Source organism: Ailuropoda melanoleuca, chromosome 2, assembly GCF_002007445.2.
Source record: "Ailuropoda melanoleuca isolate Jingjing chromosome 2, ASM200744v2, whole genome shotgun sequence".
Classification (NCBI taxonomy): Eukaryota; Metazoa; Chordata; class Mammalia; order Carnivora; family Ursidae; genus Ailuropoda; species Ailuropoda melanoleuca.
The window spans coordinates 60092658-60099194 of NC_048219.1; the positions used below are offsets into that span (position 1 = coordinate 60092658).

General features: G+C 47.4%; 1 pseudogene; it reads right to left on the reverse strand.

Annotated features, from left to right (window-relative positions):
* Window positions 1–5798: 5798 nt before the first annotated feature.
* Window positions 5799–6277, reverse strand: LOC100475655 (annotated as a pseudogene).
* Window positions 6278–6537: the final 260 nt, after the last annotated feature.

The window sequence follows — 6537 nt, forward strand, 5'->3', positions numbered from 1 at the left end:
TGTGCCAGGAACTCAAACACAAAAATTATTTTTTAATATTAAAGAAGGTCCCAGTCTTCCCTATGATAGTGATTATGATTCTAGATATTTAAGGAGGAAAGTACCTAACGAGATAACATTAACTACAAATATAGTTACATTTTAAATATTACATTTTAATCATTACCACAGCACCTACATTTGAAAATTAGGAATATACATAATGAGCTGTATTATTTCTTCCATCGACAGAAAGTGCTCGATTCACAAACATTGTCTACAATTCCTTGTAATCACACCACAGCTCCCTCTCAGTATAAAGCCTGTACGTGGAAATCACTGATTTAGTCCCATGTGCTCATTTTACAGACAATAAAAACTGAGATCGAGAAAGGTCTAAACACCATCCATCTGGTCTCGTAACTACTTAGCGGTAGAGCTATATTACGCAGCCTCTGCTTGTTTGCTGTCTATAAACTTAGGTCACACAGAACACTATCTCCCAAGATTTAGTCTCTCCTATTTGGCCACCAGATGGAGACGATACCTCCCAGCCTCTCTTGCAGGTAGTCATGGCCATGTGACTTTGGCCAACAGGACGTAAGCACTTGGATAAGAATTGATGTATACAGGCCAGGTCACATTCTTGTATGGGATGCTTTTACCTCTCCACATCCTATCCCCAGCCTCGTTTGCACTTGTGAGCCACCTTTAACCCTGCAGGTAAAGTCAGCGCCCTAAGGACAAACTCATAAGTAGAAAGAGCCCTGATTCCCCCAGATGCCCAGGAAGAGCAAGGCCACCCTGCATTGCCCTGCCGCCTTCTGAGTGGAGATTTCTCTCTTGCCTAAGCTACTGTAGTTTGAGGTCTTTTGTTGCAGAAATTTGGTCTAAACTTCACAAAAATAACAAACTGTACACAGATAAAAGGCTACAGGGTGGGAGGGTATGGAAAATAAAAAATATGCTCTTGAAAATAAGAGAGAATGGTATTTCATTTGTATTTCTAAATAATGACACTAACTAAGAGATCATGACAGGTGGCAAGGGCTCCCCGATTCTGCAGGGGCTTGCTAGCTCGGCCGTGCAAAGGAGGAGGCTAAGAACCGGTCTGGAGATCTTAGCGGACTACACAGCCCCAGTCTGTGAAAGAGGCTGGCGAGTCTGAGCTTGAGGCCAGGGACCTGCAAAAAGAGGATCTGGTGGGTGGATGGTGTGTGGTTCGCCCCCAGAACCTGTGATGCACAGAGGTGGCCGGCCTTCGGGGAGACCTTCTGGAACAATTGACAAGTGTGCCTGGAGGTGGGGCTTGGACCCGCGTCTGCCTCTTGCCTAAGACATCCAGAGGGTGGAATCTGACTAAAGCTGCCTGTGGCGACAGCGGAGAGGGTGCAATTCAGGAAGTAATATCACTCCACGGACAGCGGGTCAAAGGTACGTGTCTACCGCCAAACAGAAGCGCGGACACGGGAGGGTTTGCTGTGAATTGACCTGGAACCTCCGTAAAGGGAGTTTGCCCCCAAGGGCCAGACAGACAGAGTTCAACCCTCAAGGACAGAGGCTAAAGGGGGAGTTAAGCGGCCAGTGAGTGAGTAGCTCATGGAATTAGAGAAGTCCAGCTGACAGATCCCCAGGCACTGGGTCTCTGGACAGTCTCAGAGCAGCCCCTGTGACAAAGAACCCACTTGGCACACTTGCCCGTCCCAGAGAACACTGACCACTGCTCATCAACTAGTCAGTAGAACCTTTCTGGGCCCCTTTTGTCTACTTCCCCCCTAATCCTGGAGGGGTTAGAGATTGCACGTGGTGGAGGGAGGGGGGCCCTGGCATCATAAAGAGAGAAGCAGCTGCCCATGTCCCCCTCTCCTACTGTAGGCTTCCTGCCCAAAATGAACCAACTTGGAATGACTCAGTTTTTATTATTCCTCAGGACTGGGCATGATTAGTTACGAAACTGAGACTGTCCTGAGATCTAAAGTGACCAGAGCGCTTTGCATGATCTGCGAGGGAGCAGGAAGCTGTGGGCCCCGCGGGGGGGTCTCATCTGAGGGACACTATCCCCTCAGAGTGATTTATCAGGGCAATCAGGGGAAGAAGATAAGTTCGCTTTATGATTGGCTTTTTAATTCCTACCCTTTCAATTACATTCTGAAAGAGAGAGATGTGGTGCAGGGGTGCATTCAGCAGGGGTCAGACCTAAGAAGGGAGGAAGTGGGGAGCCTGGGTGGCTCAGGCAGTTGGGTGTCTGCCTTCAGCTCAGGTCATGATCCCGGGGTCCTGGGATTGAGTGGGGCTCTCTGCTCAGCAGGGCTCCGCTTCTCCCTCTGCTCCTCCCCCCAACAACCCCCCACTCACTCTCTCTGTGTCTGAAATATATAAATAAAATCTTAAAAAAAAAAAAGGAAGGGGGAGGTGAGGGAGAGCAGAGACAGGGCTCAGGCTGTGGGGACTCTGGAAAGTTCACAGCCTCAGCGAAAGTAGAGGTGAAGAATAAACGAGGAGGAAGGGTAGGAATTAAGGTCAATGTGGCCTTTTTGAAATACTGTTATGAGAGATGGATAGTTTGGGGTGACTTCCAGGTCAAGAACATGGTCATAGGAAGTGGTGTCTGGACTAAGTGAAGAGGAAGGTAAATTAGAGATGGAGAAGCAAGGAAGCTGGAGGCTGAGGCCATCCAGGAGTTGTGAACACCATCCATGGTGATGGCGGGACTTGAGACAGGGAGAGGGGCTATGACGGTGGTCATCAGTGAGTGGGGAAGAACAGACAGAAATCTGCTGGCGCCTCAGAGCAATAAGGCTCCTTGGACGCAAGCAAGAGTTGACAAGCGGGGTGGTCCAGGTGGACCTACAGAAGGGCTTGGGAATGAGGGAGTGAGTGGGAAACTGCTGGAGGAGAGGGAGCACCGATTTTGTTGGGGGTGAAGTCATGGGGCGACAATAGGGAAGTGAGGCCGAGGGGATGCGGTTCAGCCTTGCCATCCAAGTGTGCTCTGAGGGTCAGCCCCAGCAGCAGCCCCGCCTGAGAGCTGCGCGTTAGACCCCCTCCAGACCATCTACCTCTGACGCACATTTGACAAGCTCTCTTGGTGCTTCTGTGCACATTAAACTTTCATTCTAGATCATGACAACCTAATCCAACTATGGCCAAAAAGGGCACTGCGAGGTTATTACGTTATCTGGATATTCTTTCTCTTTTAGATTTGCACGGGGCCATTACGTTGGCCTCCTAGTGTAGGAAAATAAATGTTAGGAGGCATGACAAGTGGGCTTTTTGGCACATGGTCCCTCACGGGTGGAAGAACCCAGACCGCCGTGATGGTATTAGAGAATCTGGTCTGCTGTGTGCCCTCTATGGCTGGCTATTTGGTGTGGATAGTGTGGCTGAAGGGACTTGAAGCCAGTATCATGTCTGGACAGAGTAAATAATTGAAGAGAGAAAGCAAAGATAAAGCCCAAAATATCTCTTCATCTGTTTTGCTTGCTTTATGCCTGACATCCCACATATCTCCCTCCAGCAGCCAATTCCACAAATATTTGCTGGCTGCGAACCAGGGGCCAGGCAGGCACTCCTAAATATCCCTTCTCATTTCCAGAGCCTTTGCATAAACCTTACCACGTTTTCCTTTTTATTCTCATAACCACCCTTTCAGGTCAACAAGGAATGTAGGATATGCTTTCTCTATTCACAGGCCTTGAGGATTTGCCCCAAAGCACAGAGCTAATAAGTGAATGAGTTGGGATTTTCCTCTAGATTTTCTGAGACCGATTGGCCTCTGCAGAAAAGATGGGCTATTTCACGAAGGGGCATCTTTATTACTTCATAGATGTAAGATTTTGGTGGGCCTCGAATTGTGGTAAAGTGTTTGATTTCCTAATCATATGCACAAGGGAGTTTGCAATGCAGACGGAGGGCCTCGTCAGGGACAATCTCCTTTCCCCATCCTCGCCAACACATCTCATGGGACACTGTAAACAAAGCAAGAAAGCAGACCTGCCCGCTTCAGTTGACCTATCTGGGGCAACGTGCAAAGACACCCTGATTTCCTTTGTGGAGGGAGAGCCCTCAGGAGAACTTAGCCATTGCTTTGCCCCTACCTCAGCCCCAGGTGTCGACTTTATAGCTGTGCAGCTGTAAAAGCACCACCATCTGGCCGCTCTGATTCGAAGATGAATGCACATCATGCTAAATTTATCCCTGGCAGAAGTCTTAATTTTTAAAACAAGAGAAATGTGGGAGGAATGAGCCAGCTCCCTGCACCGCTCCCCAGACGCTCACACCTGTCTGCGCATGTGCCCCACCCTGCCCTCCTCATGGGACTCCCCTGTCCTCGGGGAGGTACAGAGCCTCCTTCCTCAGTTTCTTTGTGCAACCTGGGCTCTCCCCCTTTCAGTCATACAGCCTGGAAACAGAAATTGTTTTTTAATATCCAGGGGAAATCATGCTGACAGGAAGTTGCCTCATTGATAGGGTAGGTAGCACTCCCTTCAGTCCCCCTAATACTGTCGGCAAATAAGGCCAGTGAGCTCTCATGGGGATTTTCCTCAGCTGGTGATGCAAACCTTCTTTACCCATGATGGGAGGGATGCTCGGGGAAATCAAAGACAGCAAGCCTACTTACAGCATCATCACAGGCCCCAGAAGTATCTATCAGAGCCCAGAGCTTTTTGCTCTGACAGTGGGCTTGTGGTCTTGAATTGAGCCTCCAGTTTTGTATTTTTTTAATTTATTTTTTATTTTTATTTTTTAAAGATTTTATTTATTTGACAGAGAGAGAGACAGCAAGAGAGGGAACACAAGCAGGTGGAGTGGAAGAGGGAAAAGCAGGCTTCCCATTGAGCAGGGAGCTGATGTGGGCCTCAATCCCAGGATCCTGGGATCTATGACCTGAGCTGAAGGCAGACGTTTAATGACTGAGCCACCCAGGCACCCCTGTTTTTGTTTTTTGAAGAACACAATATAGTGACCAGAATCTGGGTCAAGGACCCAGTGATAAGGAGTGTCTGTCCTGCCACTCTCCCTAATGTTTCGCCTGTCAGGAAGCAGGATGTATAAGTCTTTTCTGGGGGAGCCTCATGGCCCAGCTGGGGAGAGAATTTAAAGCCCAGAGAATCCAGAGATTGAGGGCATTTTGTATAATCATCCTGTTTCTATATCCCTGGCCTCATAAAATCAATTGGGTTACTGAATTTCTGAGTTGGCCTTTCAAGGAGATTGCCAGAATCGTTTCTAAACCAGGCATGGACCTCATCCTACCATTCCTACAAATCCAAGGCCTCCCGATGATTTTCCCGTAGCACGTCCCTAGAATTAAAGATGTACGCTGCATAGCAGGTCAAAAAGAATTCCTTGTAAAGGTTTGAGAATAAAGTCTTTGATTACTTATGAAAAACTCATTTCACTGTTCTTTCTTAGCTTCTTTACTCGTTAAATGCTATAATGAGATTGATTAGAGAAAAAGAAGAGCTCATACTTAGTGAGCTCTCATTTTGTGCCAGGCGCTATGTTCAGCCCTTTCTTTGGGTGGTTCAGTCGGTTAAGCATCTGCCTTCAGCTCAGGTCATGATCTCCGGGTCCTGGCATCGAGCCCAGAATCCGGCTCCTTGCTCTGCAAAGAGTCTGCTTCTCCCTCTCCTGCTTCCCCTGCTTGTGCGCTCTCTCTTGCTCTCTCTCTCTCTCTCTCTCTATGTCAAATAAATAAATAAATAAAATCTTTTTTTTTAAATGACTAGGATTTAAAATCCATTTTAATGAGAACACTTTCTCACTACTTTTAAGTAACAATGATTTACATTTTTAAATAAGACCGTGTTCTGGCCTTAGGACATCACTGATTCCTGATGGATGGGGTGTTGATGCCACGGGACTACAGAGTCCCCAGGGCTCCCGGGGCACACGTTAGACGTGCCTCCTCTGCTGAAAGTCCCTGTGGTGACTTCAAGGGCCTGATTCTCACCAAGGGTTTCACCACTTGTGGTTCCGCATTCACCGAAGGGATGTTCTTGTGAGCTTGAGGAGTACGTGCCTTTTCTCACCCAAGCATCTTTATATCTTTTCCCCAATATGGACGTCTTTTTGTGCTTTTTGTTCTGGTAACTATATGCAGTTTATGAGGTGCTGTGGATGCCACCATATTTTTCGTGATCTGTGGGTGAAGGCTGAAACACTTTATTGGGAATTCTTGACTTGGTAAATGTGTGACAAATCCAGTCTGTACAAATGAGAGGCTCCATGCAGTGTGTCCAGGCTGTAGTCAGCCTGGGGGCCTCTGAACAATTCAATGCAAAAGCCCTGCCATGAGTGCCGTGCTGTTCTCTTCAGAGGCCAGGGGAAGCCGAGCAGAGCAAAGACTCGCCCTTTCATGTATTTCTTTTATTTCTTATTTAATTACCACAACAATATTGATCTTTCTTCCTTTATAGTTTATAAAATTGAGTCTGAGGTTTACCTAAAGTTACAGGAGCTACTAACTGGTGGGTTTAAAACTCAGATGTGTTTGTCCTTAAAGTCCTTAACTGCCATATGTTGTTTACAAGGAGATGGCTAGAAAGGGTTTCT